At 34.7% G+C, this 7565-nt stretch overlaps 1 long non-coding RNA gene across 2 annotated transcripts in view; it reads right to left on the minus strand.

The window, feature by feature from the left end:
* LOC112136062 (uncharacterized) overlaps positions 1-7225 on the minus strand; it is a 31430-nt gene extending 24205 nt beyond the window's left edge. For both annotated transcript variants that reach the window (XR_008512931.2, XR_002917264.3), the window contains exon 1: positions 6937-7225. This is a non-coding gene — a long non-coding RNA (uncharacterized LOC112136062). The remainder of the gene's footprint in view (positions 1-6936) is intronic.
* Positions 7226-7565: the final 340 nt, after the last annotated feature.

Below are 7565 nucleotides of genomic sequence, written 5' to 3' on the forward strand. Positions count from 1 at the left end.
AAGCTCACATGGACCCTTTTGTCTGATGGGATGAGACCTTCATGGTGGTTTATCTACCAGAAATAGGAATAAGCCAGAAAATAGAGAAGGGGAAGAAATGTTCAACTCTACAGAGGAAGATGTAAGCTCCAAAATGTGGTTTTCAAAAGTTGGGTTTAATCACTTTGTATAGTTTGGTGACCTTCTGCTCTATGAGAACAGCAGTCTCAGAAGGCATACTCACCAAAGAGTGGTTTGGCAAGAATGTTCATTCATGTTAAATTAGAGTTCATGTTCAAGGCAAGCAATCAAATGCAAATTTTACTGTCCATGAAGGACGTAGAGATTCACAAAATGAATTGTGGCTCAGGGTAGGTTACAGATACAATAGGAAATTAGATCAAATTGCAAACAAAATCCTAATATTGTAGATGAAAACAAAAATAAAATAAAGAACGGAGTACAGGTGGGATACTGCAGCATATGCCATAATGGGGCCTCTGTAAACTTGATGCTAGCACTTCAGATTATATGGCTAGGCTGCAGAATATTTTCAAGCCTTACCTGTCAGCAAGGATACAAATCTAAATACTTAGAATTTCTTGGTGCTTATTTGTCCAGGTCCTGGGCAAGGCTAAAGCCATGAACTAATGGCTTCTGGATATCTGCTTTAGGGCAGGGAAGTTCTGAGGAAATCAGAACTAGAGGGACGACCAATGGCAATTTTAAACATTCTAAGAGGGCGTGCTACTGGAAGGCAGGATGATTGATAAAATTCTATAGTATTATTTTTTAGAATTTGTTTGTTCCATATTTTCAACTCCTTCATATGTATTTTGAAGAGAGAAATAGTACAATGACATATAGAAAACAAATTGTGAAAGTACATGGAACTGTTTCTTTGTCAAGAGTATGTTTGCATAACAGCTATAAAATATTAAACAGTGGAAAAGTCTTTCAATTAAGAACTTTTGATTTCTGTCATATACTTAGAATTTTTAAATTTCACAGTGTCTTATTTGATAATAATTAAAATTTGCTTTAATACAAACTATAGTAAGATATTTATGTTTATGAATTGCCATATTACAATGTTGTTGTAGACAGAATAAAATAAAAAACTGATAGGTCCATGCTTGTTTCCTTTTTCTAAGGCAAAAGTAGATTTTAGTCATTTTGGTTTTGCAGTCTTTGTTTTTTTAAATTATGTACCAGAAAAATTTTGTCACTATTTTGGCTATTATTTGGGAACTGCTTGGGTAACCTTGGCTATGAATCAAAATTTTTGAAGCTGGTTACAGTGACTCACTCCTGTAGTTTCAGTTATTTAGGAGGCAGAGGCAGGAGGATGGCTTGGGCCAAGGAGTTTGAGGCTGCAATGAGCTATGATCTTGCCACTGCACTCCAGCCTGGGATACAGAGAAAGACTCCATGTCTTAAAAATAATTGGAAATTTTTCATTCTTAAAAAATAATAATAATAATTGGAAATTTAATGGTTTAAATGAGTTTAATGTGTAAACATTTTGGATATTAATATTTGCTAGTTTTATGTGTTATATCATCTTCCAGGGTATGTTTGCTTACAATTTCTTTATGACATTGCCTATTGTGTAAAACCATACATTTTTTATATCCTAATTGATCTAGTTTAACTCTTCCTTAATTACTTATAATACCTCTGCTGCCCTTTATCAAATTTTCTATATATGGTTGGTCTAATTTAAAATGTAGTTTCTGTTGCATTGACTGATGTTTCTACCCCTCAGCAATACTGAACCATCTTCATTTTTATAATTTTATAGTATATTTCTGCTAGGAAAAGTCTTAACACTTTGAGAGATTAATCTAGGAGGTGGGAGACTGTATTATATCATTGTGTATTTCAGTCCATGAACGATAAGACTGCCTTTTATATCTTTTTATTATTTCGGAACCATCTCCTAAGAAGCTTTGTGTGCCTTTTGTTAGGTTTATTCTTAGCTATTATTGATTTTGTTATCCATTTTGAATGGGATCATTGTCTGTAATCAAAGAGCAATATTTATTTTATATGATAATTTTTATCTAACAAATATGATTAATATTCTTATTAATTTAAATTGCTTATATATGGGAGTTTCAGGATTTTCTATGTAGTCACTTAAGTCAATTAAAATTAAATATGTTTTTATTCATTTTTATGAATTATTATGATTTTTACATTGTCTTTGATTTTATTGCATAGCCCAGGGCCTCTAATTAAAGTTTGAATATGCATGGTGAAAAGGGCTATTTTCTTCCTATTTTAATTTCAGTTCACTTCGATGCTAAATATACTGTTTATTTTCAATTTATGTCATTTCTTAAGTTAAACATATTTCATATCTTTTTCCTACATTCTCCTTAAATCACAAATTAATGTTGACATGTGTTAACTATTTTTAAGCATCTACTTGTGAGGATCATAGTTTTTCACTTTCCAATTAATTGCTCAATATAACATATTTAATTGGTTTTCAGACTGGACCCCTTAAAAATGTTCAAAAACTTTCCAGGGACTGTACAGGCTTGAACGATTTTAAGAGAATCAATTTAAATTGTGTTTTTTCTTAATATAGATGTGTCTGAAAATAGGCACACATTCCCCTTTCCCAATTGTTCTTCTTGCATATAACCAAAGGAAATCTTAATTTTAATCTTTATAGAATATAATGAGTTGACACTGGTTATAAAATACCCTAGAACACAAAATTAGGGGGAAAATTAAACATATTTGTGTCATTTAGTCAAGGTGCCCTTAAGCCAAGAAAGGCATTATGTCATTCTTCATCCTATGCATGTTTTGCTTAAGGGTGGGTAATGTGATATAGGAATGTGACATTCTGAATCCAGAAATGGTGTAACAATGTGGGAGAGATGACAACCTTCATTTAATAACCTCATCTATTTACCTCCACTATGACTCTAAAAGAATGCTTCACTGCTAATGGAGAATACAACAAGAGAAAAGAAAAGGCAGAGTCCTTAAATAACAATGAGTGCTATTTAAGTGGCGTTTATTTTGTTCAGGTTAAATATTTATGGCAAGCCTCTCTACCTTATCCGTCTTTTAGATATTATATTATGGTTTCCTACCTTTTACCCCTTTCTTGGAAAACGAATGAACATCCAATGACTTTGTCATATGGCATTGCTTTGGCTTCTGTTACAGTCACCTGAGCATTTATCACTGGTCACTTCACTTGGGGTTTAGCCTTCTTAGACCAATGGAATATGAAAGAAAGAAAAGTGGCAGTATAAGTGTTTCAGGCTGATGTTTTAAGAAACATCAAAAGCTTCTACTGAACTTTTTGCATGCTCACTTTCCACCATGAGACAAACACATTGCAAAAGTGATACTGCTTCTTAAGTCTGGGTCCCAGAAGGAGAACAGGTAGAGCAGACTTGAAATGGCCTAAGGCCTAGCCTACCTTCAAATAAAAACCAAGAAGGCGAACCTGAAAACACTCACACTGAAAGAGTGAGGGCTGAACAATCATGTTATCTGTCTTACACAAGACACATATCTAAGATAGTGAGGAAAATGAACAACTAAAATACTTGTATTCACATGTGTATTTGTGAGATGTTTAGTAACTATGAAAAACCCTCCTTTTAATCATTGTGAATAATGAACACTATTATATGTAAAATTAGGAATTACTTTTTTTTCACTTGCTATTCTCTTTGCTCTGTGAGTCAAAACAGGGCAGGCAGCTCTAGATTTTCCCATGAACACACATAGGAACACTTGAAAAAATATAACACAACATAAACCCACAAGGCATGCAGAGTTATTTTATGTGAATAAATGTGAATAAATTTATTATGTTCCATTATTCTTTTAAAGAATAAACTCATCTTCAGTGTTATTATAAACTGTGCCTAAATTTAAGGGACAAAAATCATAACATAGTGAATTCCTAAATGAAGATCTATTCACTGACAGGGAGAACCATCACACTGTGAAGAATAACAAGATTTTTAAAAAAGGCTTATGTGAGAGCTAATATTTCTCTGCAAAGGACTTGGCTGAAATGGAGCACTGAGGATTATATTTAGATACTGGTATTCTTGCACTCAGAGGATGCACAGGAGAAAATAGAAACGGTTGAGACTGATGTATGTGTTATAAATTCTAGTTCCGGAATTATAAATATCCAAGGAACAACCTGGATCATATGGAAGGATAAATTTAGGGCAATCAAATATTGCTTCAGGTTTTCATTAAAATTTATTATATACATACAATACAGGAAACTTTACAAACTGTATGAGAACTCACAAAAGAATTAAAGCAGCAGGGCATATGTATACTAAATGCTTTGGTCAGCATTTTTTTTTTTTGAGAACTACAATCCAGGATACATATTTCTCTAGGCTCATAGATATCCATTGAACATATTTTGTTGTCAAGGAGATTATCACAGAACCTCTTTTACAACTTTGTCTAGCAACCTCTTCAACAGAAATGAGAGAAAAAAAAGATTAATTGTTTAAAGATCCAATACCTATTAATGCTATTTTGGAACTATGTATATATTCAGAATCATACTGGTCATTGCACTGGTCAAAACAAAGCAGTTATTAATTAAGGCAATTAAATAACATTATTGGATGGGGGAAAACTAGGAAAAACAGAATTGTAGGCCACAACCCTCAATTATTTAGAAATATCCCTGGGGAGAGAAAAAACAAAATGGTTGGTCACAAAGAAAAGCAAGGTAGCATTTGATAATTTATGATTGTACCTAAAATATCAGTATAAGAAATGGTGGAAAATCAGATAATGCATGTCTTAGATACAAACCTTCCTTAACTTCCTGTTCTCCTCAGCTCACACTCAAAACTAAAGATTATCGAAGGCCTGAGAAGGAAGTATCTCAGATCACTGGAGAGAATAGAGGGGTCTACGGCCGTCTCTCATAAAAGAGTATAAACCTGGCCAGGTGCGGTGGCTCAGGCTTGTAATCCCAGCATTTTGGGAGGCCAAGGTGGATGGATCACTTGAGGACAGAAGTTCGACAGCAGCCTGGCCAACATGGTGAAAGCCCTTCTCTGCTAAAAACACAAAACTTGGCCTGCCATGGTGGCACACGCCTGTAATCCCAGCAGAGATCACACCACTGCACTCCAGCCTGGGTGACAGAGTTAGACTCCTTCTCAAAAAAACAAAAACAAAAACAAAAACATAAGTTCATTTTTCGCTTATGAAGTTTGTGAGCAAAAGAGATAAGATTTCATGGGTCAAATTATTTTATAAGGATCCAGATGATGAAGGGGGCACAACGTTTGTTCTAGAGTCTTACCATTTAGATCGGGGTAAGATAGGAAAATGATAAAGAAAGTAGTGAGTAAGCATAAATGTATGTTTGTCAAAATCATGTTTACTGATGATTTTGATAAATACCTACCTTAAAAAACAACAAAAGAAACAGTGTGCTATTTATTTTCTGAAGGTACTGGAAAGTCAACAGTAACTCGGTATTTCTAGTGTTCTCTGGGACTTTGAAAGGACAAAGAACTAGTTCAGGTCTAATAAGAAATTGCCAAGAAAATTCATGGCTTCATAATCATGAATTAATAAAATAAAGATATAAAGAAAACATATGCAATAAAAACCAACATGGTTGTAGCAACCATGCTATAATGGATCACAATAGATGGTGGTGAAGAAGAGGGAACTGTCTTTGAGTAGAAACACTTGGCAAATAAATGTACATGACTAAAACAAAACATTATGTAAAGGTTAAGTCAAATATGATTCAAACTTTACAAAATTTTAAGGAAAAGTTAATGATTTTAACTATATCCAGAATATATATCTTGACTAGAATAATCTTTAAACCATAAGATAAAGAACAGAAATATTTATGAGACATAGAAGTCCTATGTCAGGCTGGGCACAGTGGCTCACGCCTGTAATCCCAGCACTTTGGGAGGCTGAGGCAGGCAGATCACCTGACATGAGGTATTTGAGATCAGCCTGGCCAAACACCTCACCGCGGGCAAAACCCTGTCTCTACTGAAAAAAAAAAAAATACAAAAATCAGCTAGGCATGGTGGTGAGCACCTGTAGTCCCAGCTACTAGGAAGGCTGAAGCAGGAGAATCACTTGAACCCAGGAGGTGGAGGTTGCAATGAGCCAAGATTGCACCACTTCACCTGGGTGACAAAGCAAGACTCGGAGAAAAAAAAGAAGGAAGGAAGGAAGGAAAGTAGGGAGAGAGAGAGGGAGGGAGGGAGGAAGGAAGGAAGGAGGGAAGGAAGGAAGGAAGGAGGGAAGGAAGGAAGTCCTGTGTCAGTAAAGAGTTATTCAAATGACATCAGTTTCTGACAAAAATTATCTAAAAACAATAACAACAAATGGCAAAAGAGAATCTTTACTTCAAAAAATGTAACCTCTAAAACTTAAGACTCAAGACAAATTAGAAAAGTGCAGGTAGGGAATATTTTTCTCAACAAGAGCATAGTGAGCTGTCAGTAAACTTTTGTGAATGATTATAAGAATCACTGCAATACATCAGCAGAAATGGAATGAGAATGGAAAGCAAGGAGCAGGTACATATGAAAGATATTGTGGGGGTATGGGTACAATTATCAAAATCTGTTCGTTGCCCAAATGTCATAGCATTGAAGACTAAGAATTCAACACTTAAGTTTCAAGCCTTGATAAGTAGAAACAGTACATGTACCTATAAACTAGAATATATTAGAAACCCTGAAGGAGGGTTACTTTAATTTGTGCTTGTGTAAGTTGATTATCATTGTTGTTAAATGCACTGAATTTGCGAAGCTGTAGCTATAATTAGGTACATTATTCATTTTCTTATGAAGCCATTTATATAACATTTATGGAGAACATATTATGTACAAAGAACCCACGTGTATATCAGAGTAGAGAAAATACTGAAGCTATGAGAGTTTAAACACTTACCAAAGGTCACAGGGTCAGCAAGGGTAGAATCAAAACACCCGCCTATTTAACTCTAAATCCCATGTTCTTTTCTTTAACCTAAACATATTTGGAAAATAAAGTAAAAAAATAACAAACGAGAGCAAAATATCTACTTATTCGTTGTTTCATTTCCAAATTCTAAGCTTTTGTCCTGGCACTCATAGAGTTAACTCAGTTTTTCGAGCAGTTATGTTTTCCGAGCCTTCAAAGCTGTAGGTGGAATTAGATTCAGTCAGATGTGGGTTTGAAGCTAGACTCCCTATTAACTAGGTGTGTGACCTTGAGTGAGTGCCTTAACCTCCCTGAGGTTGAACAAAGCTGTTAATGAGCTCACAAAGCTGGTTGCCTAGAGTAGTCCTCACAAAGTGCAATTAGGAAAAGGAAGCAGGCCAATTAGTAATCTGAAACAGGAATTGATTCAAATAGGCATCAGGAATGCATAGTGCTGGGTTATATCAATCAACCGATCGATCAGTCTGGGTTAAGAAAGAAGTGACAGATAGCTTGGAGATGTATATACTAATTCTGACTTCTTTTATATCTTAACTCCATGTCACCTCTTTTTAAAGGGCTGTTCATCAGAGAAGCAATGAGCAATTTGAAAAACT

Source organism: Pongo abelii, chromosome 14, assembly GCF_028885655.2.
Source record: "Pongo abelii isolate AG06213 chromosome 14, NHGRI_mPonAbe1-v2.0_pri, whole genome shotgun sequence".
Lineage (NCBI taxonomy): Eukaryota > Metazoa > Chordata > Mammalia > Primates > Hominidae > Pongo > Pongo abelii.